The following is a 23,818-nucleotide window of genomic DNA, read 5'->3' as shown; positions in this document are numbered from 1 at the left end:
GTTATTTGTGGAAAATTTAACTGTTGAGAAATAAGTACACAAAAAGCTGCAGGGTCATCTGACCCCCCAGCAGCACCCTTGGGGTTGGTAATTATGGTGCATGGTCTGCTAGTGATGCAAAGGTTGTGGAAAATGATGAAGTGTCTTTCTGGTTAAATGTTTCTTCAAACAACAAGGGATTATCCAGAGAGTACATCAGAGTGGAAACTGTTAAAAGAGCTGAGAAAAGGACACTGAGAAGAGGCATGACAGGGTCTCCAACAATTAGAAGGGCTGGAACATGGTAAAGGTGAATAAATTTGGTCTCTAAGTATTAATTGATTCAACAAATATTTAGAGTACATATTGTGTGCCAGGAACTGTACTAGATCCTAGTAATATTAGAACGGGGAGAAACAGGCACTGAGGCAGAAAAGACAAGCAAAATTTATCTATACCTCACAATGTCATATGTGTAGGAATCAAAACAGGTAAAGGTAAGAGTGTTCTATGAGAGTCAATGGGTGATGGGAAACCAGGGAAGGCTTCTTAGAGGAGGTGACTCTTCAACTGAGTTTACACAGAGAAATCAAAGTTTACCAGGAGGCTAGAGAGACAAGGAACTATAGGCAGAGGCCTGAGCAGAGACACAGAGACATGAAAAAGGAATGGGATGTGTGGGGAAATATGATTCCCCATGGCTAGGGTGCTAAGTGCAGATGGGAGGCAGTGGTAGAAAAGGTGACAGGTGCATAGAGGCCAATTAGGATGGGCTTCAAATCCTATTTCAACCTGGGAAGGGAAATTATAGCTCTTATATGTTATTTTCATTTAACTAAACTGAAACCTGGGGTGAAGTTATAAATTACAAGGAAAAAGGTATTAGATTAGCATAAGAAAAAACATTTTAATTAGCTAGAGCTGTAAAGCCAGGAAGTTGTTTTGCAGAACATTAATCATCGCCAGTAGCAACCAGTGTTATTTATGACAGACATAATAAAATTTGTTAGAGACATAATAAAAAGGAGTCTCAGAAAAACCTGTATCAGGAAAACTTTAAAACACTCCTGACTTGAACAACTGGAACAATATCCTTTCTTCATGGATAGAACAACATATCATTTAAAAAGTTAATTATAAAAGTTATAATTTTTATAATCCCCTAAATTAATTTTAAAAGTTAATGCAGTCACAATAAAACAACCAACAAACTTTTTTTTAAATAGAGCTAGATAATTGTTCACCATGTAAGAACTTGTTTGTTATGCTTCAAAAGATTGGAGACTGTTGAGAATTAGGCTTGGGGTTGATTAATGATTGTGCATTGAGTCCCCTATACAGAATCTTATTGTGGTTAACAACCATTTGATCAGTAAATATGAGAGATGCCCTCTCAAAAAAATAGATAAATAAATAAAAATAAAAATAAATAAATAAATAGAGCTAGATATGTTGATACTATAGTTCATATAGAAAAAGAATCTTGCAATGGCTAGGTTAATCCAAGTAAGAAAAATCTATGAGAGTGGACTAGCCTACCAGACAGTAAAACATACCATTAAGTCTCTGTTATTACAACTGATATGCATATTAAATTATTGCAGGGAAGTATTTTAATGTCTATAACTTCCTTGGAAGTGCATTAAAAAATAAAATGGAATGGTGAATGAACAGAGGGATGCATAGGTGGGTAGATACATGATAAAGCAAGCAGTGAAACGTTCATTATAAAATCCAATAGGGTATATGGGTATTCACTGTAAAATTCTTTCAACTTCCATGTACGTTTGAAAATAATATAGTAAAATGTTGAAAAAAATCTGAAGCAGAAGCACAAAACAATGTGCTATCGGCACATAATTAAACAAGCAAGTATAATAAATTACAACTCCAGAAATAGTCCCAAGTATACATGGAAATTTGGTGTTTGATAAAGGTAGCATCTCAAATCACTTGGAACAGGGATAGACATTTTAATAATGGTTTGAAACAATTGATAGCTGTTCAGAAAAAAGATGAAAATAGATCCCATCATATATCATAGACAAGAAAAACTCCAAAATGATCAGAGATATAAAGGTAAAAAAGGAAGCCAAACAAGTTCTAGATGGAAACATCAGTAAATTCCTCTATAACCACATACCAGGAAAAGTCTCCTAATTATGACTCAAAATTCACATGCAAATAGGGAAATGATCAATAAATTTGACTATATAGAAATACACTTTTACATTAAAAAAAATACCACAATCAAAGCCAAAAGAAAAACATTTGCAACATATATCACAGGTATAGGGCTAATCTCATACTGTATTTTTAATTCTTAAAAAACAGAGAAAAAAGACCAGAAAAACAATAGAAAAATAAGCAAAAGACATCAACAGATAATTCACACAAGAAGACACTAAATTTCATCCACAATTTTTAAAATGCAAACTAAAACTATCTTGAGATACCATTTCTCACATTACAGACTAATAAAAATTCAAAAGTATACTGACAGCATATTCTACTGGGAGTAAAAGACATTTTATTCATTGCGGGTGGGAATACAAACTGATATAACTCTTATAGGGTGGGGGGAATTTAGCAATAAATTATATAAGCATTTGACTTTTGACCCAGCACTCTCATTTCTAGGCATTTACCCTCAAGATACATCTTTACCAATAGGAAAATACATATATACAAGGTTATTCATTACAGCTTTATTTGTAATTGTAATATATTAGAAACAATCTGAATGCCCATAGATGGGAGAATGGTTAAATAGACTATGGAATATCCACACAATGGAGGACTCTGAAGCTGTTTAGATTTTTTTATAAAGTGTGGGGAGGAAGATCTTTATGAACAGATATGGAATGATTTCCAGGATCACTTAATAAGAGCTGTGACCTTTGGTTGAGAGACAGCCAGCAAAGAGTTACCAGCCAAGGGTGACCCCACAGGGACTGAGCTGGGGAAATAAATGACCTGACATCGCTCTCCTTCCAACCCTCCAATCTCCTTCATGTGCTCCCCACTGGCTCAGAAGAAGTAGAAGTCAGAAGTAGAAGCAGACCATAAAAGTCAGCCGCCCAGACTACAGGAGGGTAGAGAAGGGTAGAGAGTGGGTTTGGAAGATAAAGCAGAAGCAAACCAGCACATAATTTAACATGTACTTTTGCTAGACATGTAGTTTGCATCATCCAGTTCTGGACTATATTACAAACAGTGAACATCCTTGTTCAGCAGTGCAGTGGAAAAGGTTAACAACTGCGGGAGGGGGCCCTGATCTACAGTGTTTCCCCTGCTGTAAATATTCTCATTAAATGTAAGGAGCTATTGTTGAACCCCCAGGTGAGTCCCCAGAATTTGCCAAAAGTGAGTCATCAGGATGAGGGGATAAAGAAAGTTAATCATTTGGGGCCCCAACTGACAAAAGAAGGTGCTATGAGGAGGGGATGCAGGGAGCCCTGAGGAAGACAAGAACATGTGGGGATGTGCCATGCCTTCCCTGTGGCCTTGGGGGCAGGGGTCTCAGGCTGCCAGGCAGATTCTCTGCAAAGGAGAGGGAACTTGGGACCACCTCAGCTTCCCAACTCCCCGCTTGAACATCGTTAGCTACTTCCATTCTGACCCCAAGATCATTGCACAGATTTCTGAAGGCCTTTCAGTTCTCCAGCAAAGAGTGAATCCACTGACTATTGATGTTCTATAACAGAGAAACTAAATTAATGAATTGACAGTTTTAGAACTCCAAGCTGTGGGAGAAAGATCACAAGCTTAAAAAACTGGACCCCGACCTGCCAGGACAGCTGTGTGACTTTAAGCCATCATTTCTTCCTACCTCTCTCCACCAGACTTCTGCTTCCCAAATTTTCTAACATCCTTTTGCCCTTTTCCAAGTTCAAAACGTGCTGTCTTTGAATAATCCCGGCAGTGACAGCTGGCAGGGTGTATTTTATGGCTTGAAGACCCTCAAATGGAAAAGGCCATATCATAAATGTAAACTAGCACTAAAATCACTTTAATTATTAAAGGCAACTTGAGGTGTGGAAACATAAAGGTTGCGACAATCACCCTCTTGTCCTCTTAAGTCTACAGAAACCCTGAGTAGGTTTGCCCCTCTTGCTTTGCTATTGATTCGATTTGCAGTGTGCAACTATTCCATAGTTCAATTTGATGCCATTCAATAAATGCTTCTTATACTCCTACACTTAGGTAGGGAGCTCCCTAACTCACCTTTTATGTTGACAGATTCAACAATCCATGCAGTAACTATTCTTGTTTAATACCAATCCTAACATTATGTACTGGGAGTGGAGAAGAGGCCTGCAAAGGATGACGGGTGTTTTTCCATGTCTGCTTTTTTTTTTTTTAAGGGTAGCAAGGTTAAGGAAAACCGAAATTGCACTAATAATTCAAAACTTACCCATGTCACTATTACATCCAATCCTCCATGTGCATATACGCATATTAGCCCAGTAACCAAGTACTTGGGGTGGGGAGTGAATTGCTGTAGCTGAATCCTGGCTCCCCCAGTTGGGCAAGTGGATCTGAGACCCTGAACAAATTCTCTGGACTCTCTGGCTCCCCTTTCCTTCTGGGCAAATTGAAAATCATAGGGTAGTCCCCACCTCACAGAATTATTAGGGCTCCAGGAATTCTACAACTAAAACATTTAGAACATGCCTGCCTCATAGCAAGCAATCAATAAATGGGGCTGTTAATTATGGCATCCACATTCATGTTTAACTTAATTTCCAAAAGCTGCTACTTATTTTTCACAGGCATTGACAGCTCTACATATTCTTTGTGCCCATGTGCTTCACGTGCAAGGGGGTGGGGGTGCTCCTTGGAGTGGTTTGTTTTTTCTTGGCTGAGACAGGGAAGGAGAAACACACAACCCCAATCAAAACCCTGCACAGGGTGGTGGGGTGTGGGTGAGAGGAGGAAGGGAAGAGCCAGGATGGGATAGACCTCTTTTCCGTTTTTGCTGTGGCCCTCTTGCCCTTCTTCCTGTTATATCCTCCCACTTGATCACCCATGTTAGCAACTGATATGTGTCCTGTACTTTGTTTATGCTCACGAATCACATGTAAACTTAGAAAGGAGTGTATGTGACATCTGTGTGTGAGAGGCAAGAGCCTTTGTTCTCCAAAAATGGGATCAGACTATAATACATTTTATGCACTTCACTTTCTCATTTAAAATATGCCAGTCAAAGGTGGCTTGTTTCTTTGTAGGTTTGTACTTAGAATTTTAGATGGAGCATTTATTTCAGCAAGACTTTATCTGTGGGAGCCCTGTGGGGCCTGGGTTAAAGATACATCTCTCCAGGAGTATTTATTCTTCTTTTGCCTGGAGCCCATGGCACTACCAGCCCAAGTCTATTTTTTTGATATATTATTGTATGTTATACAAATATATATATTTGTATATTGTACATATTGAATATTATAAAATCTATTTTTTAATGGCCCAAAGCATACAAGTAATGTGAACCAGGAACTCAAATATGACCAATAGACCTGCAGAGATAAAGGTTTAAAAAAGAGGGTTTTTTCCCTCCATCCAAATCCAGGATAAAATAGATAACACACAGTTTTATTCTTATTGCTGTTGGGCAAAATTTCTTTTAGCACATTCTCTCATAAGGGCCCTAGCTTTCTGCAGGGGCTTCAGTTCCAATTCCCTAGTTAACTCAGGCCTCAGGTCTTGTCTTCTGTCCTCCAGAGCGGTTAAACCTGGTTCCGGAGATCTGCAGCCCCACTGCATTTCTTTGACCCCAAGAGGTCCCCTTAATTTCCTGCAAGCTCAACTGTGCATTTAAAAAGATGTTTGCTGTGCTTTATCAATTATCCTAGGAATTTATAAGGAAGGTTCTTCAGGATACTAATTCCACTGTAAAGATCAGATGGAAGTCAGAAGCCTATTAGTTTAGCTGTGTATCCATTAGGCGCATACCCGTCCCCATTGCATTAGATCATTAAGTCATCACACTTACATAGTTCAGCATATTTTTCAAAGTGCCTTTCATGCCCATTATATTCTTTGGTAAATTCAACAACCCCATGACTTATTAGTATCTTCATTTTATAGAAAAGGAATAGACGCCCAGAGAAGCTAAGTGTCTCACCCCAAGGAGGCCAAAAAGCAGAAATAGCATGCAGGTTTTACACACTGTCTTTCCTATCATAGCGATACACTGATCTATTTATTCCCTGATCTCTCCTATGAATTCTTCCACCATATTTCTTGAGTTCCTACCATGAGCCAGACCTAGGGTCAGATACTGGGATTTAAAAAATCAAAGAAAAGAAAGCCCTTCCTAGGGGGTCCTGGGTTGGCAAGGGAAAATATGTAAAATCCTCAAATACAATGCACTCAGGTACAAACTGGAGAGAGAACAATAAGAACACCAAATGTGCCCAGGTGCCACTGATGTCCTCTATTTCTAATATATGAGGGAGAGAAAAAAATGCTACTCAAAGCTGGCTGCAGACTTCCTCTTGTTCAGCAAAATATATTGATGTTTACAATAAAACTCCTCATAATGCAAAAAATGGAATCCAAAATATCCAATTGCATGAAATGCTGAAGTTACATTAGTGCAAGGTAATGAAAAGCAATATTCCTCAGAAGGGCTGCCAATCACTGTACAGAATGCATGCGTGTGGGACTGTGGGGGTGCTCCTTGGAGCTGTTTGGTTTTCCTTGGCTGAGACAAGGAGGCAAGGAGACACACCTCCAGCCAAAACCATACACCAAAACCAGGGTGGGTATTACCCGGGGGGAAGAGGAAGGGAAGAGCCGGGACTGCCCAGGGCCTAGACTCCGTGCCTGACCAGCTAGTATAGGCTGGCTGTGGCCTCCTCCCACTGGAAGACAGTGTCCTGAAGGGAGTCAGGAATGTTTTCTATTAAATTTAGCAAGTTCCCCATGATCGCAGAGGAGTCACTTCCTCACCTCACCATATACTCCTCCACCCCCACAAGTGACTGGAATTTAAAATCCAGCAGAGCCTAGAAAGAGAGGGAAATTGCCAGTTATATTACATTTGAATTTTATCATCTCAGGGCACTACTGTTGCTGGGTTTTATTGTATTTAATTGTGTAAAGATAAGCTCCAGCATATTGACTGAAGGAGGAGTAAGACTGAGAGAATTAGAAGACTCTCCATAAGTACAAAGATTTTTGAAAGGTAGAGAAGATGATACTAGGGGAAATGTCAAAGGGAAAGGAGCAAAGCAACAAGAGGCAGGCCAGGAGACAATGTGAAGAAAAGAACAGAGGAATTGAATGTACAGTCTGAAGTTGTTTGCTGTGCTGAGCTCAGTTACTTATCTCCTCTGTTCCTAAAACTGCTTGTAAACGGCTACAGCCACAATCTTGGGTCAGTGGGTGCCCTGGGAATGAGGAATCAGAGCAGTATCCAGTGAGGCTGCAGTGCGGTGGTCCACAGGAAACATGCGAAGGGAAGAAACAGGCAGCAGAATCTAGAAATCTAGAACTCAGAGACCCAGGGTAACTGGGAGGAATGTGCACCACCCACTAATGGATAGGAGAGCTTGAGCCCATCCTGCTTAAACATTAAATAAAATTCAAAGAGGCATAAGAAACTACTCAACACTAAAATATGAATGACATAGATAATTTTCTAGGAAAATATAATTTGCCTGAAGATTCCTCAGAAGGAGTCAAAAATCGATGTGGTCCAGTTTCTGGAGAAGAGAGAAAGTTGTCAAAAACTGCCCCCCATAAAAGCACTAGACCCAAGGTTTCCCAGCAGAATTATACAAACTTTCAAGGAGCAGATCATTTCAGTGGTATTTAAACTTGTCTAAAGTATAGAAAGAAAAACTTCCAATTATTTTTGTAAAGAGAGTATTACATTGACATCAAAACCTGATAAATATTTCACACACAGTAAACACTAAAGGCAAATCTCACTTAAGAATATCAATACAAAAATCCCAAATGAAATATTAACAGAATGCAGCAGCACATTAAAACAATATTATGTCATATCCAAGTAAAGTTGATTCAGGAAGGGAGAGCTGGTTGAATATAGGAAATCTATTGATTATTTATACTTGTTTATCTGAGGAGAAAAGTCATATGGATTCCTTAAAGGCTGAAAGGGTATTTGACAAATGTCAATCCCTATTCTTGATTTTTTAAAGCCAAATAAACCAGGAATCTTTGAATAAGTCCATGTGTGTATATATATATACATATATATATATATTTTATTTATATATATGGACACACACATATATCCTTAACATGATTATACATCCCTTAATATGTATTTTTTCTAAATATGTGTATATATAATATTCACTTATATATAAGTATGTATTCACATATATATCATGCACATATATATACTTATTCTAAAGACAGCAATCTAATAAAATCAGAAAGAAGAAGGTTCACTCTATTACTATTTAACATGGTACTGGAGGTAATATGAATGTAATTATAAATATAACTAGACAAAAGAAATGAGAAGCATAAAAACTCAAAATAGCAACATAAAACTGTTACTATGAAATGGTTATATATCTGGAAATCCCAAGAGAAACAAAAAATTATCACAAATAGGAAAATTCAGTAAGATGCAGAAACACAAAATCAATATAAAGTAGTTTTTAAAAACCAACGGCTTTTTTATACCAACTAAAACCAGTCAGATGATATAAAAGAGGGAAATATTTTGTTTAAAATGAAACCATAACAAATGATGAAGAATAAACTTAGAAATATACGACTTACACATAGAAAACTATAAATACTACTGAATTACACACACATGAAAAACACTTGAACAAATGTAGAGACATGTTCATAGAAAGGACCATCCAGCATCCCTCCTGCACAGTTCCAGGTCTCACAGGACCCTGATAACACTATTTCCTCTCCTTCCTCCTTCAGGCCTAGGAATGTAATGGCTTCTCACCACTGCTACTCTCTGCATGCTACATCGCTTAAGGGTAAGTTCCCTTCACCCTGACCACATCTCCATTAAAGTCCAGTCATTTGAACCATTTGAGTGGAACTGCTTCCTACCAGGAATTTGACTGATACATAGACTAATGAAACAGAACAGAGAATCCAGAAATAGACTCACATGTACACAGGGAGGTTAGCGTATAATAAAGGTGGTGTCTCAAGTCAGTGGAGTAAAGATGGACATTTTAGTAAATACTGCTAAGACAAATGGATAGCCATCTGGAAAAATGCAAAGTTAACCCTCACCACACTTGGTACACCATGATAACTCCAAGTCAAAGTAAATGAAAACAATAAAATAGCAATATGAGTTATAAGACATACATATTTGGGTCATTCAGATGACTAAATATATATTTCCCAGGTATATTTGGTCTTTGTCCACAGTCCTTGAAAACACTTCAGAGCTTTAAAAGTGAATGGATATCTTGTCATGTTAATGAGAGATTTTGGATACCACTTGAGGCTGGGGCCTGGAGGTTGAATCAGCCAATAATGGCCAGTTATTTAGTCCATCATGACTATGCAATGAAGCCCTCACAAAACCCCATGTGGAGAGTATGCCTCTCTCTTGCATCCTGCTTCTCTGTAGGAGAGAGCTTCCAGCGTTGGGGAACCAGAAAGTTTCCACCTGCCACTGAACTAGGCCCCAAGCTCTGCAAAGATAGAAATTTCTTTTTTTTTTTTTCTGGACCTTGTGCTATGTATCTCTTTATCTGGCTGTTAATTTCTATCATTTACTGTATCCTTTATTAAATTGGTAATCTTAAGTGTTTTCCTGAGTTCTGTGAGCCACTCTAGCATTTTAATGGAACTTGAGGGGGAGGTTGTTGGAACCTCCAGTCTGTAGCCTGTTGGTCAGCAGCACAGGGAACTGCCTGGGGTTTGTGACTGGTGTCTGGAGTGGAGGGTGGAGGCAGGCTTGTGGGACAGAGCCCTTAACCTGGAGAATGTGATGCTGTCTCTGGGCAGATAGTGTCCGAATTGGGTTGAGTTCTTGGACCCCCTGCTGGTGTTCAAGAATTGCTTGATGTTGCATGGGGGGAAGACCACCCACCCCTCCCAACCTCTCTCTCTCTCTCTCTCTCTCTCTCACACACACACACACACACACACACACACACACACACATGCGCGCGCGCGCACACACACACACACACACACAGAGGAACTGGGTTCAGGAACCTGAAAGGAGTTATACTACTGCTGTGTGGAAAAACACAAAAACCATGAAAGATTATAAGTAGATAAACTCTAATATAATCACACAATGGAATATTACAGAATGAATTCTTAATACACACATCAACCGAGATGAATCTCAAAAACATGTGGAATAATAGAAGGCTTACACAGAAGAATTTGTGTTGTATGATTCACTCCACTTGTGAGAACCTCTAGAAGAGGTAAAACTAGTCTAGAGTGGGGAAAAAGATCAGAAGAGTGAATCTAGAATGCATCTGTGAATGGGAATGGGGTGAAGACTGGGAAAGGGCTTAACTATACACTTAAAAATATTTAAAATTGGTAAATTTTATATTGTATATTTTACTATAATTAAGAAAAATAGATTAAAAGTAAAAAATAAATACTAGAAGAAAACATGGGAGAATTCCTTTATAACCTTGCATGAGATTAGAAAAGGTCCTTTTCTTTATAACTTGACTCAGAATACAGAGATGTCTATTACAGAATTGTTTATAATAAAGAAAACTGGAAACATCCCCATAAAGAAAACTGGAAACATCCCCAAAACCCATCAGTTGGAGATGAGACGTAAATTATTCTATATACAGAGAAGAGCACCCATTAAATAATGATATGTAACTATGTTGATATAAAAAAATACTCACAAAATATTGAGTGAAAAGCATTACATTATAAACTAGCATGTATAATATGATCCTGTTTATATAAAGTGTGTGTGTCTGTATGCATAAAACTACTTGGATGTTCACCAGTCATCAAAATATTAACAGTATTTATCCTTGGCTGGTAGTTGGTTAGGGCTTTATTGTTTTTACTACTCTATATCACTTGACACCTTTGCTACAAGCCTGCATTATTTTTATGAAAATTAATTCATTTTTAACTCATACTGAAACACTAAAAGAAGTTGGTATCCACCTCCAGACAATTTCCTTGGCCCCTTTCAGCTATAAAGATTCATTGATGCTGCGGGTGTCCAAATATTAAGCAAAGATTGTGTGTGTGTCTGTGTGTGTGTGTGCACAAAATTAACCCTCAGAAAACAGAGACTTACTATTCTTGAGTTCTCATAAAATCTCTTCTTTCCAGCCAATGAGAACTCAGACTTCACGGGGAGTAGAGATCAATTTTGAACAGCTGAAACCCAAACCTCAATCAGAGCTTGCCTTGTAAACTTTTCAGTGACAACATTAGTCACAGATTCAAAAAGTTCTGTAATACAAACAAGACACAGGTGAAAATGATGTGCATAGCCCCAAAATGGCTTTAGTGAAGACAATACAAGTGGTAAAAATGCATGTAAAAGGATGAAACAAAATAGTTTTATGAAATGTAAGAGTAAAAAAATTAATATTCTAAATTAATGTATTTTTTACCTGAGATGTTTAAGTAGGTACAACAAAAGTAACCAGAAAAAATTAAAAGTACACGTGATTCTTTTTTCTAGTCCCATCAAATTTTGTATGTTCAAGCAGGCCCTTCTTATGGAAGGTTTTGGGGTGGGGGGGTTTATTTGAGGAATATTCTTAAAAGGGAAAAACGAGGACTCACCCTGTGTTGGGGGGTGGGTTATTTCAGAAGTTTACAGGGCAGCTGGAGAAGCTGTGAGAAATGCAAGCAGCGACCTGGGACTCCAATTTCCTGGGCACTCATCGTTCCTGTTTCCTGGCCCTGTGGAGCCGGAATCCCAGGACTGATGATAAAGCAAAAGGCTGGAGGCTGGAGAGGGTACAAGGGTACAGAGCAGGGCTTCCTTTCCTTCTCCCTGGGAAGCCTACAATTATTAGTATAGCTGTGGAAAAAGTGACAGAGGAAAGAGTAAAAACTCTTGCTGGATGTTTTATAGGCTAGTCATCTCCAAGGCCACGTGGTGGGTGACAAATCCCTTCAGAACAGTTTTCCCCTGAGTTGGGCAGAGGACATTCTTAGGAAAGGGACCTGAGAATTCTTCAAGAGGGTGGTGGGGAGCAACTGGAGAGCTGAGCCAAGCCAGCCCCTTGCAGAGCCGAGGGCCTGGCCACCGGATCCTGTCCCACTCCTCCCCCACGCCCTGGCAGCCTCCGGAAGCCCAGGACCCTACGTGCCTGAGGTGAGAGCCTCGGAGCCCTTCAACGCACACAGATATCCACGCTAAGACGGCCTATACCGTGCTGGCAGGACACACTGGGCACCTCGGATCCAGATCAAAGGTTCCTTCCAGAACTCCCCTCCCTTTCTCCCTCCCACATCTGGGATGCAGATGCTCAGGGTGTGTTTGGGAATGACCTGGATGTTTACTTTCAGGGAGAGGGGTGTGAGGAGCCTCTGGGCACTCTCTGCCCCTGGTGTGTGGTCTGGCACGGAGAGAGATGGGTAGCCATCCCCAGGCCAGCTCCTCTGAGAAACTCAAAATGTAACTTTGCAAGGATTTGGCCAAGTGCTTACTCTCTACTGAGAACCATGTGACATTTCAATGACAGCCATTTTTACATAGCTGTTTTGATGTTCCCAACTGTGCTTTAAACTTGTTCAGCCTCCACAGCAGAGATTCTTATTCGGTAGGTCTAGAAGGTGGCATGGGAAAATGCATTTTAATAAAAATCCCAAGTAATTCTGAAGCAGGGGGTTTCCAGATGCACTTTGAGAAATACTGCTATGGTGCATACCATAAAATTTAATTAACTAGAGTCCCTCTTGCACTGTTCACCTTTGTTTAATTTAGATTTATCACCTCTCCAATTCAATTTCAAGTTTAAATCCCAGCTCTGCTGTTTATAGCTCTGTGATCTTGGGCAAATCACTTGATCTTACGGTGAGTTTGTCAGCCATAAAACAAGGAAAGTTAATGCTAGATGTGCTAATGTTACTGGTGCTTGCAGTATTTACAATTCTGTTTCTCTTCCTAGACACACAGAAAACTATACTTCCAGCCCCTTGCAGATGGGTGGGGCCACATATCAGAAAGACCAGCAGTCCAAGCAGAACCAAGCCCCAGATCTTCTGCTAAGAGGTGAAATACAGAACCAAATTTGAAACTTAGGCATAGGTGCCGCTCAGCGGGTACAGATCCCTGGACTCTCCAGATTCATACGCCCCATTCATGCAAGGACAGAAGGGCTTGACAAGACTTCTTACTAACTGACATACCTTAAAGCACCACTCATTCTCACCAAGGAAAAGTTACTTCCAATTACCTATATATGTTGATTTTAAAACCTTTTAATGAAATTATATATAACGTAGTTGGAGCGGTTAGAGGAACAGTTGAAGAATGTAGGAATGCACTTTTTAGGGAGTATTTCTGATTAGGGCATTAATGTTAACTAACCACCCCCAGAAGACAGACTAAAATTAACACACATACAATGCATGAATGCACACAGATTCACATACCACTGTGTAGGTTGAACAGTTTGAGTAAATTACAGAAAATCTAACACCAAGGATTATATAAGTGTGTGAGATCTATGTTCTTACCCCAGAAATGGATGATTTAGGACCCCAGTCTCCTAACAGCCCATGAACTGCTTTGTATTTTCTTGCTTCCCCTCTGCTTTCAGTCCTTCTCTGGTTCTACACTCTTCTCTTCCCTACCTTCCTCATTACACATTAATTTATTTCCACAGAAGAATCGACATGGCATTGTAGAAAGAGAACTAGACAAGAAATCAAAATGTCTCTACCAAGCTCTGCCAGTCCACTGGCTATGGGACTCCAGGAAAGACACCTACATCTCTGATGTATTTATTTATCCATAAAGATAACCAATGCTTACTAAATAATTATCATATCCCAAGGCATGTGCTAAGTTAAGTGCCTTCTGTGAATTACCTTATTTAGGTGAGGTCAATACTATTTTCATTTCCAGATAAGGAAATATGCTCAGGGAAACTTAAATTCAGGTAGCCAGGAAGTATTGGAGCCAAGGATAAAGATTCCCGAGCCTCTTTCCCTGGCACCTTGTTTCCTGGAAGAATTAGTAATGGGCTGCCTGAAAGCCTCCCTAACTGCAGGTGATCTAGGATAAAGCATGTCATCAATAATAAATAAAAAGTTTATTTAAAATTTTCTTTCTTCACTAAAGGGGAACAATAAGGCCATCTGTCCCATCTACCTCAGAAAATTGTCCGGAGTATCAAATGATAAAGAGATTCTTGTTAAAAGAAAAATTGCCAGCCCATAAGTGGGGTCACTTAAAGCTAGTCCCCTCACAAACCAAGATTTAATACCTAACTTAATTGCAGTTTCAACCCCCATGAGGACGGTAACCTTTAACCAGCCAAAGTGGAATTCCGTGATCCCCTGGGAGACCTCTTCCCCCTTAGGTGGACAATCTTGTCTAAACAACGAATTCCTTGCTAATGTTAATGGGTTCCTTCCTCCCTCCTTTTTTTCTCTTCTCTGAGATCTTTTCTTTCTTTTTAATGCTTTCCTTGTCTTTAAAAACCTCTCCCTTTCTGCAGCCCTTCAGAGCACTCTCTACTTGCTAGAGGGGATGCTGCCCTATTCATCAATCCTTAAATTGCCAATTGGATCTCCAAATGTACTTGAATTTTGTTTTTTTAACCTCTAGGGGTTTTCTAAGCGGCCAAGTGCAATGCAAATAGGAGGCATTCTTCCACAAGTCCTCCACCCCACAGGAGCAAAGACACCACTTGTGGCTCAGGGATAAAGAGGTTCCTCAACTCTGCACTAATCTGAGACTGCCTTTGGAAGCAACAACTCTAGTACCTGCCAGGAAAGAGAATCGAGGGAAAGCTGTTCAGAGACTTCTCAGCAGGGTGAGGACCCTGGGACACTGACTTGCCTCCCACAGGGAAGGCAGCAGGCCTCAGTTCCTGCAGGGAAGCGTGGAAGATTAAGACACTAGTAGGATCATCACTTCACACACCCACCCTCGGATCTTTAAAATGCTGAGAGTTCTGTTTTATTATCACATTATTCAGTCTGTAGAGGAGCAAAATTTGACACTCCAGAATGTGGCTCTTTGGCCTAAGATTATTTTTAAGAAACAGAAGACTCAACATGTTTTTCTTTTTTGCCTCTCCCCTAACTGCCTAAAAGAATTTAGACAGAGGAGCTGTTTCCAGAAGGGAGCTATCACCACGTATAACTACAGTATAATATGAGCTAGGCATGGTAGACAGGGAGAAACTTCCAGAAACAATGAGATGCAGAGAGAAATTTTAACAGACTTTGCTTTTTTTGAATGGCCCAGTAAATACTTGTTTACCTAACATTTACTCTTTCCATTTTTTCTGTGAATTGCTTTCCTTCCTTTTGTTGCCCCTGTCTTGCCTGAGGGTTTCAGCCCCAGGCAAGTTCACTAAGGATTCATTGAGAAGCAGAGATGACAACAGAACGTTCATTGGGGTAAAAGGGTTTATACCTGGCTTTATTCTCATGGATGTAGGTCGAGCACTAGAATCATGTCTGCATCCAGCAGTCTACAGGTCCACAGAAATCCACTTCCATCTCTCCCTACACCCAGAGCACTGGGCCGGGCTCTTTATATAGTGACTCAGTCAATAATAACTCATTGCTAACGGGTGTGGAAGCATTCGCCTAGCAATGGGCCTATGCCATCAAGTACTTTAAGGTCATGTGAGGATCCTGGACATAGGAACTTCCATTTTCTCTACACCCCAGACCCCTACCCACTCCTCCTTAGTCCAGAACGGCACATCTCATTTTGCCTGTCTTTGGTATCTCTCATGTTTATATATGCACATAGTCTAAGAATCATATTTATCCTATTATTTAAGAGGTTGACAAGAGAGTGGTACTAAGGGCGAGGGCAGGTGAAACAGAGCGATTAAGTGTATGAAAGTGCCTTGAATCCAGAGTCTCCTTCACAATGTCTGCTAAGATCCCAAATCAAGAACTCAATAATGGCTAATACATCTAAAAATAGTGTCCCTTCCAGGGACTATGCATTGAACAACGGTTTTCAAAGTATGATCCCTTGACCAGCAGCATCAGCAGCATCTGGGAATCTGTAAGAAACGCAAATTTTCAGGTTGCTTCCCAGATTTACTAATCAGACTCTCTAGAGGTGGGGCCTAGGGCTCTGTTTCAGCAAGGCTCCAGGGTGACTGCGATGCACACTCTGGGAACAGAAGCACCTGGAAAATTTAACTAAAGTACTAAGACACCTCCCTAACTCCCCACCCCAGCCCCGGCCACCCCACCCACCCTATCGCATACCCACAAGCTGGGGCTTCTGGAATTAGCTCTCCAGGTAATTATGATAAACACCAAAATTTGAAAATCACTGATCCTAACATAAGAAGACTGAATTAGAGGCAAATAGTGGTGACAGGATTAACAGCACACCAAAGTGGTATGAAATATACTTCAAACTGAAAACACCTGATCATCAACAAGAGAAAGAAACATTACCTAAACTTAATCAGAGTCTCATGAAAATATAGTTGCCTGTCTTGCCAATGGGTTTCAGCCCCCGGCAAGTTTGCTATGGATTCAGTGTGACCAAAGAAAATGACAGCAAAATGTTCTTGGGGTGAAAGGGTTATACCCAACTTTATTTCCAGGTGGCAGGTCAGTCACTAAAATCCCGTTCACTCAGAGCAAGTCTGCATGCAGCAAGCCAGTCTCTGCCTCTGGGGCCCCTCTGTCTGCACAGCCATCCTCTGAGCCTCTCTGCCTGCACAGTCGTCCTGCACAGCCATCCTCTGGGCTCCTCTGTCTGCACAGCCGTCCCACACAGCCATTCTCTGGGCCTTTCTGCACAGCTGTCCCACACAGCCGTCCTCTGGGCCTCTGTCCTCGGTGCTGCCACCACTCCAGCCTCTGCTCTGCTCTCCTGCAGCCTTGCAGCCCTGCCACAGTGTCGTGCCCAGAGCACTGGGCGGAGCTCTTTTTATAGAGTCAACAGCCATGTGTTGTCCACAGGTGTGCAGTGAGCTACTCAACCACAGCCAGGTGAGAATCCTGGCCACAGGAACTCTCATTTTATCCACACTGCCATTGATCCCCTCTCCTCTGAAGGAGTTTACAGAGTGTCGCACTGGCAAGTGCACAAATTGAGCATCGGAAAGCCCAACAGAACCTTCCATTGTTTCCCACTGAAGCCCTAAACTGTCCTTCTTTTTTAAGTTAAGTTGGTATATAAATCTTTACCTCTGGTTAGACAAGTTACTCATTACAAAGTACAACCTCAGGCACAGGGTAAATAAACTTTGTCTTTTCACCTGTTAAACTATTATCAGTTAATTTGCAGGTCCCTGACCATTAATCTGAGTGGATAGAGGAAAAGTTTTCCTCTCAGCAATGGTAACTTTATCAGGAGTCACAGAGGACTTAGATGGAAACCAAGAAGCAGACAATGAAATTCAGCAAGACAATCTTCCAAGACCAACCTTTGACAAATATCACTGTACTTTGAAACTAGCTCTTGCAGGACACACATTTTCCAAATGTTAAAAAAATAGGGCAAAAAAAATAAAAGGACAGCAGCTGAAAATTGAAAGAGCTCTGATAATTTTAATACACAGATTATTAACAAAAAATATCTTTAATCAATAATGCCAAAACCTCTTCCCAACCAGAGGAGTTTCTAACAAAAGCTTGGAGCCTCAGATAATCTACAAATAGGATACTTATGCAAAGTTATTCAATTTCCCCAATACAATAGGGGACAGCCATGGAAGGCTTTTTGTTAATTTGGTTGTTTGTTTATTATGAGATATTCTTATTGAAAATGGGTCAAGCTGTTCTTTCCTTTCTGTCAGTGAGTGGGGCCCCAGAGCTCTGATAAGAAACAAACATACAAAACATTCATGCTTAATATATGCCAGGTCTCCACTTGGGTTTTGATGCCATATCTCATTTCATCTGCACAACAATATGATGAGAGAGAAGCAGGGAACCATTGCCACACTTAATAAAACAAACCTCTGAGGCTCAAAGTGTTTACATTTAGATAAGGAGAAACAGCTGGACATCCTGCCCTGACCTGGAACCCTGAGTCTTACTTTCCCCTTAGAGTTCTGTGGCTTAAATTACCATCACAGTAATATCCAAAGTGACTCTTCCTTGATACACTGACACCTCCCTCCCAAAACCAATACACTTTCCCTTGGATCCCCTGACCATGGAGGGACAAGATAAAACTTTCAAGGGACATTACTGAAAAATAAAATAGAGGATTAACAAGTAGGATATAAACACACAACACTTAAGTAGTATAGAGATGTGGATAATCTATAGTTCTAGAGCTAGACTACTTGGGCTAAATTCTGGCTGTCATTTACTAGCTGTGTGACTAGTTACTTGACCTCTCTGTGCCCTAATATCATCCTCGTCTGTAAAATGATAATGAAAGTATCCATTCCACCATCTCATAAAATAGCACCTGGAACTTAGCACACATACATATGTATATATATATATGTAGTTTGGCTTGTAGAATATATATATAGTTTGGCTTGTAAAATACTAGTTTTAGTTTGCCACATAGATACTTTGCTCCCCTATTCACAAGTTTTGTGCAGATCTACACAATATCTGGAGAAATCCAGTCTGGTTCAACAAAGGGCCATCCAGCTTCACAGGTAAGGGCAACTTACCTCATTCTTACAGACAATAAAACTGAGACTCATCTGCAATTCCATCTATCTGAACCCATCACACTTCAAAGATTAAGGCTCAAATACCATTCTTTTTTTGTTTTTTAGGAGCAAAATGTAGAAATTGAATAACTTTGCATAAGTATCCTAGGTGATATAAAATTCAGAACGTCATTTTTAATTGGAGATAATTCTTTATGAAATAAAATAGAAAGAATGGAAAACATTAATTCTTTTTGTATAATCAAAAAGTTGAAGTTAGTAGTATTTGTAAGGTGTATTCATCAAATCCAGAACAGAAATTAATTCCATGCAAATTCCTAGAAGTTGGGTTCAGACATTATAAATGTGTAAATTACTATAATTGCAATACCCAAATCTGTCCACATAATCAAGAGAAAAAAATATGGTAATGTTATTCCATGGTCACATGTTTGTAATTCAGCTGATATCCAGCCCCTCCCAGACACACACAAATTTATGTTGACAAGTTCACAATGGAAGTCCATGCTTCATCCAATGCAACTATGACAGACCATGACAAGGGTATATGAAAACTCAATTGCACCCTACATATTAGAAAATATTAAGCCTCCACATGCTTTAACAAGGCCTTTTATTTGTATAGTACTTGCATTTTACAAGTCATTTTTATCATCCTAATTTCCTTTGAGCTTCATGGCATAGGAGATAATGCAACTCTATTTGTATTCATTTTCAAAGAGCAAATAATAAAACTTAGAAAATATAGATCTCCTGCCCTAGAATGCAAATCTTAACAGAACTCAGGTATCCTGACTCCAAATCTGGTTCTCTTTCCATTAATACCACAAATATGTCCTATGAATGGAAGAAACTAATATATTTTACAATGACAATTGCTCCCCCTTTCCAAGGACAATGTGCATATATATATTCCTTTAGTTTTTGTTTAGAAAGGCTGTTTGAATGAAACAAGAATAAAAGCTAATGGATAAACTCAGTATTTTTTTAAAAGAAAATATGGATACATGTACCTTTACCTCTCATAAGTCAAAGTGTAAGTCAATTCCCCTCTCCTCTAGCCTCACCTATCTTTAGGGGAACAAACAATGTCCACTGCACCTATTGAATCCTTCTTGAAAACTCAACAGGCAATAGCAGTGAGTATCACAACCTTGCTTGCGATAAAGTGGGGGGGATTCCTGTATGAGACCAAACGGCCATCCGGTTAATTTAGTTAACTTTTCTAGTGTAAGATGTTTTTTAAATTACATGTACCAACTAAGGACTTTTCCTTCCATTTACACAAAACCAGACCTGCCCTATGAATGGGAGCCTTTGAATATCTCAAACTAAAAATTGAAAAGTTTAACTACTCCCTTCATCTAAGCTGAAGAGATGCAGAGATCCAGTTCCAGCATAATATTGAATATTTGCAAAGCACTTCACAGTTTCAAGTTACTTCTACATGCACTGCATCTGGTTAGATACCCCAGCACCTAGTGAGATACATGTTATTATCATCCCTATGTCATAGAAGATAAAACTGAGGCACAAGGAGAGCATCCTGCCCAAGACTATAATGAAAGCAGCAGATGGAGACTCAGATTCACCTCTGACTCCAAATCTTGTGGGCTCTTTTCGCTTCTTCCTTGCTTGATGACCTAAAAATGTCTTTCACCCACCACACACTACACATCCCTTCAGAAAAAACTATTTCAAATTCTGGTTTCCTTCTTTACACATAGAACGAAGTCTTGAACAAGGCAGGAATCTCCTGCCTTTCCCCAATTCCCCTAGGAGGAAAGATATGCCTCTTTTAGCCTCACCTTTCCAGGACAAGAAAGACTTCCCCCCGTGGTGCTGGCGCCAGTACAAAGCTGGGAAAAGGGGTCCTCAGGATGTAATTTTAAAACGCCTTGCCAGCTACTGTTTAAACGCCTGTGAAAGACGATTCTTCTGAAATAACCTCTTAGCAAACCAGAAATGAATCTTAAATTGTAAAAGAAGTTATTGGCAAGAGGACAAGAAGAGAAAAATCCCGTTTGGGGATAGAGCCTTCATTTCTCCCCCTGAAGGTAAGAAACCCCCCTACAGGTCTCCAGGCAGCAGCTCCCTGCGATCCTTTATGCGAGGTAACGAGACTTACCAGCGCTGCTGCGGCTTCGGGACAGGTAGAACTGGGACATACTCGCCTCGCGCTTCAGCACCGGGGACAGCTCCGGGCTCGCTAACTTCGGGAGCCCTTCCGGGCTCACCGCCTCCGTCTGAGCCTCCCAGGCTGCGGGCGGGGCTGGCGCCTCTCCACGCCCGAGTCCGAGCCTCTGGATCTTGGGAAAGGCAAACGGATCTCCACGAGCAGTGGGAGCAGCCGGTGGCGCCTCGGGCTGCGGCGGCGACGAGCCCAACTGCACAACGGCGTTGCGGGACCGCGCCAGCGCGGAGGAGATGGAGCCCATCTCAGTGGGCCGGGCTGGGCCCAGGTGAGATGCCACAGCTCCCGGTGCGTTGCACCCCCCTTGCCTGCCAAAGGCTTACTCCCTTTTCGCGCTGGAGCGCCCCCCCAGTCTCTGCTCCGCCTCTGACCCCGCGAGTTGCAACCCCTCCTTGGAGTAAGTGGAGAAGGCGGCTGCAGGGAGGGCTCAGCGCCCACCCTTGGTAGACAGAGGATAACCTGGGCGGAGTCCGCGCCTGTTACACCATCCAGTGTGGACGGGAACCCTTGCAGGGGTCGGTGTACAGAAGTTGTCCAGAGACTTTACTGGGGTAAAGGAGGGGGAAAGAAGGAGGGAAGAAAGGGCGTGGCATTCAGTGAGGGATACTTTTTACTCTACTTTCTGTATACTTGGTTCACCTGGGACCAAAGGCCTGTCACATCCTTCCTGCTCCTCCTAACACACTGGGGCTGCTTCTGTCCCCCTGGAGGACAGAGTTTAGCGAGGACGGGGGAGGAGCCTACATTTGTTTTCTTCTCAATTACTCTTCTTGGAGCTCATATTGCTACCCTTCTGGGCTGTTTTCCAGAAGAGCCCGACTCCCGGCTCACCCTGAGGAAGGCTTGCTAACCGATTCCCTTCCCCAGCAAGCCTCCTGGGCGCCTCCCTGTTGTGCGGACCAAAACTGCCCACCCCTCCTGTTGGCGGACTGAGACCAGAGAAGACTTCAGAGGTGCAAGAGGAGCAGCTGGATGGTTCTCTGCAGAAGAGCAGAAAGGCAGGAGCCACAAGGCCCTGGAGGCTTCTCATGTCGGGAAGCCAGAGTAGCCAGGGGCCCTATTAACAGGTCTCCCATGCTGGCCCCATCCCTTCCCTCACTGCAGCAGGAAGGTGGTGAACCTTAATTTAGGGCTAGATGGAATTATGTTTCAACTGAAATCCTGTTGCCCAGATATAGGTCTCACCGAACAATCACCAGCAGGTTGGTGGTGGAGCTGGGTCTCATGCCTGGGGCTCCTCTTTCTACATCCAGTCTCCTACCACACTGCTCCCCATTCCAAAGATTTTCAGACATTGAATTATGAAGCAAGACAAGTATGCAATACACAACATATCTGATGTTGGAGTGTGTGAAGGAGTGACTTCATTGGTGATTTCTCAGCTGACCTGGAACCCAACTTTCCTTCCTTCTCATTCAGTGCCCAGCACTCTACAACAGCATGATACAACTTTTGACACTGTCATCTGTAAAATGGCATACAAATAAGTACGTGTAAAGTAGTATTATCATGGAAGTGGCTTCTAGATTAGCAAACGCCAAGATGGGGAGAAGAGCAAAAAGGCTTTAGAATCCTCAAATGGTATTTAAAGAAAAGACAAGTCAGAAGATTAACTGGGATGGGACAGCTGTGGGTCTAACACAGCCCTCTGCCCTTGGTTTTATTTCCTGTGAGGTTAGCAGAAGCTGAGCCCTGAGCTAACATTACACAGAGGACCCTCCACCATTTACAACACACACTATGATCCTCACACCATGCAGAGGGTTCTCTCACCTCTGCCAACATCAGGAACCCATCTCAGGGCAGGCAAAAAGAATGCAACAGGGTCAATTTCATTGTAATTTTTAAATTAATTTGTATTCTCTCCTTGCTCACCTGATGGAATAATAGACCCTGGTGTAAATCCTCACTGTGGACAAAGGACTTTTTAGAAAGGGAGCTCCCTGAGCAGATATTTCCTGTTCTTACACATCAACTTGATTTCCTTGCACAGCCTGACATAGGAATCATTAGAATAATGTAAAGGTGGGCATGAAAGATGCAAGATGTTCTGGACCTACCCTTAGTGACATATTCCACATGGCTGTACCTATGGTGAAATTCATAAACATAATACTTCTGAATGAGATGGTAAACAGCTACTACCCTAAGTCCACAGAGTCTATCCTGCCACACTAGCTGACCCTGACCTTTCCCCAAGACAGACACATACTTACAGACACACACACATGCACACGCACACACAAAAACACACACCCTCCTCTGGGAGGGAGGCTCAGATCAATTGAGAGTTTGGCTGTTGATGTGGCTACTGATGATCGGACTCTTCCAGTTCTCCTGTCAATGGGAAGAGACAAGCCTAGAAAACTGACAGTTTCACCTCTTTTTCCACTTGCATTTTTTAAAACAGGGCTGTGTATGGTCAGCAAGAGCTTAGTTAGAGGAAACTGTTAGAGAATATGCCAGCTGTAGGTGATCTCATGGCTCTTTCCTTTCTTCTTCCAGGCCTCTTACCTAATCCATCAAGGACAGAACAGCTCTCACCAGATTTCCACCAGTGGGTGCTCAGCATAGTGTGCACTGAGGGGCATTGGAAAGACCATCTGACTCACCCATCAATATCCTAGAAGACATCACCAATTGGATGAAAGTTTCACCATTGACAATGTTGAATTTTACCTAAACCCTGTCTTGGAAAACAGTGAAGATTGAAAAGTCCCCTACCCTTTTGTGTTCTAGAAACAGCTTACTGCAAAAGAGCCCCACCTTTCCCCAAATGACTTAGATATAACTCAAGGACCCCCTTTTTACCTATGGCAAGGCTAGAAACTGACCCTCCAAATACCCATTCTTTGCCTTA

This window comes from Manis javanica, chromosome 6 (genome assembly GCF_040802235.1).
Source record: "Manis javanica isolate MJ-LG chromosome 6, MJ_LKY, whole genome shotgun sequence".
Lineage (NCBI taxonomy): Eukaryota > Metazoa > Chordata > Mammalia > Pholidota > Manidae > Manis > Manis javanica.
This window is presented reverse-complemented; position numbering follows the sequence as displayed.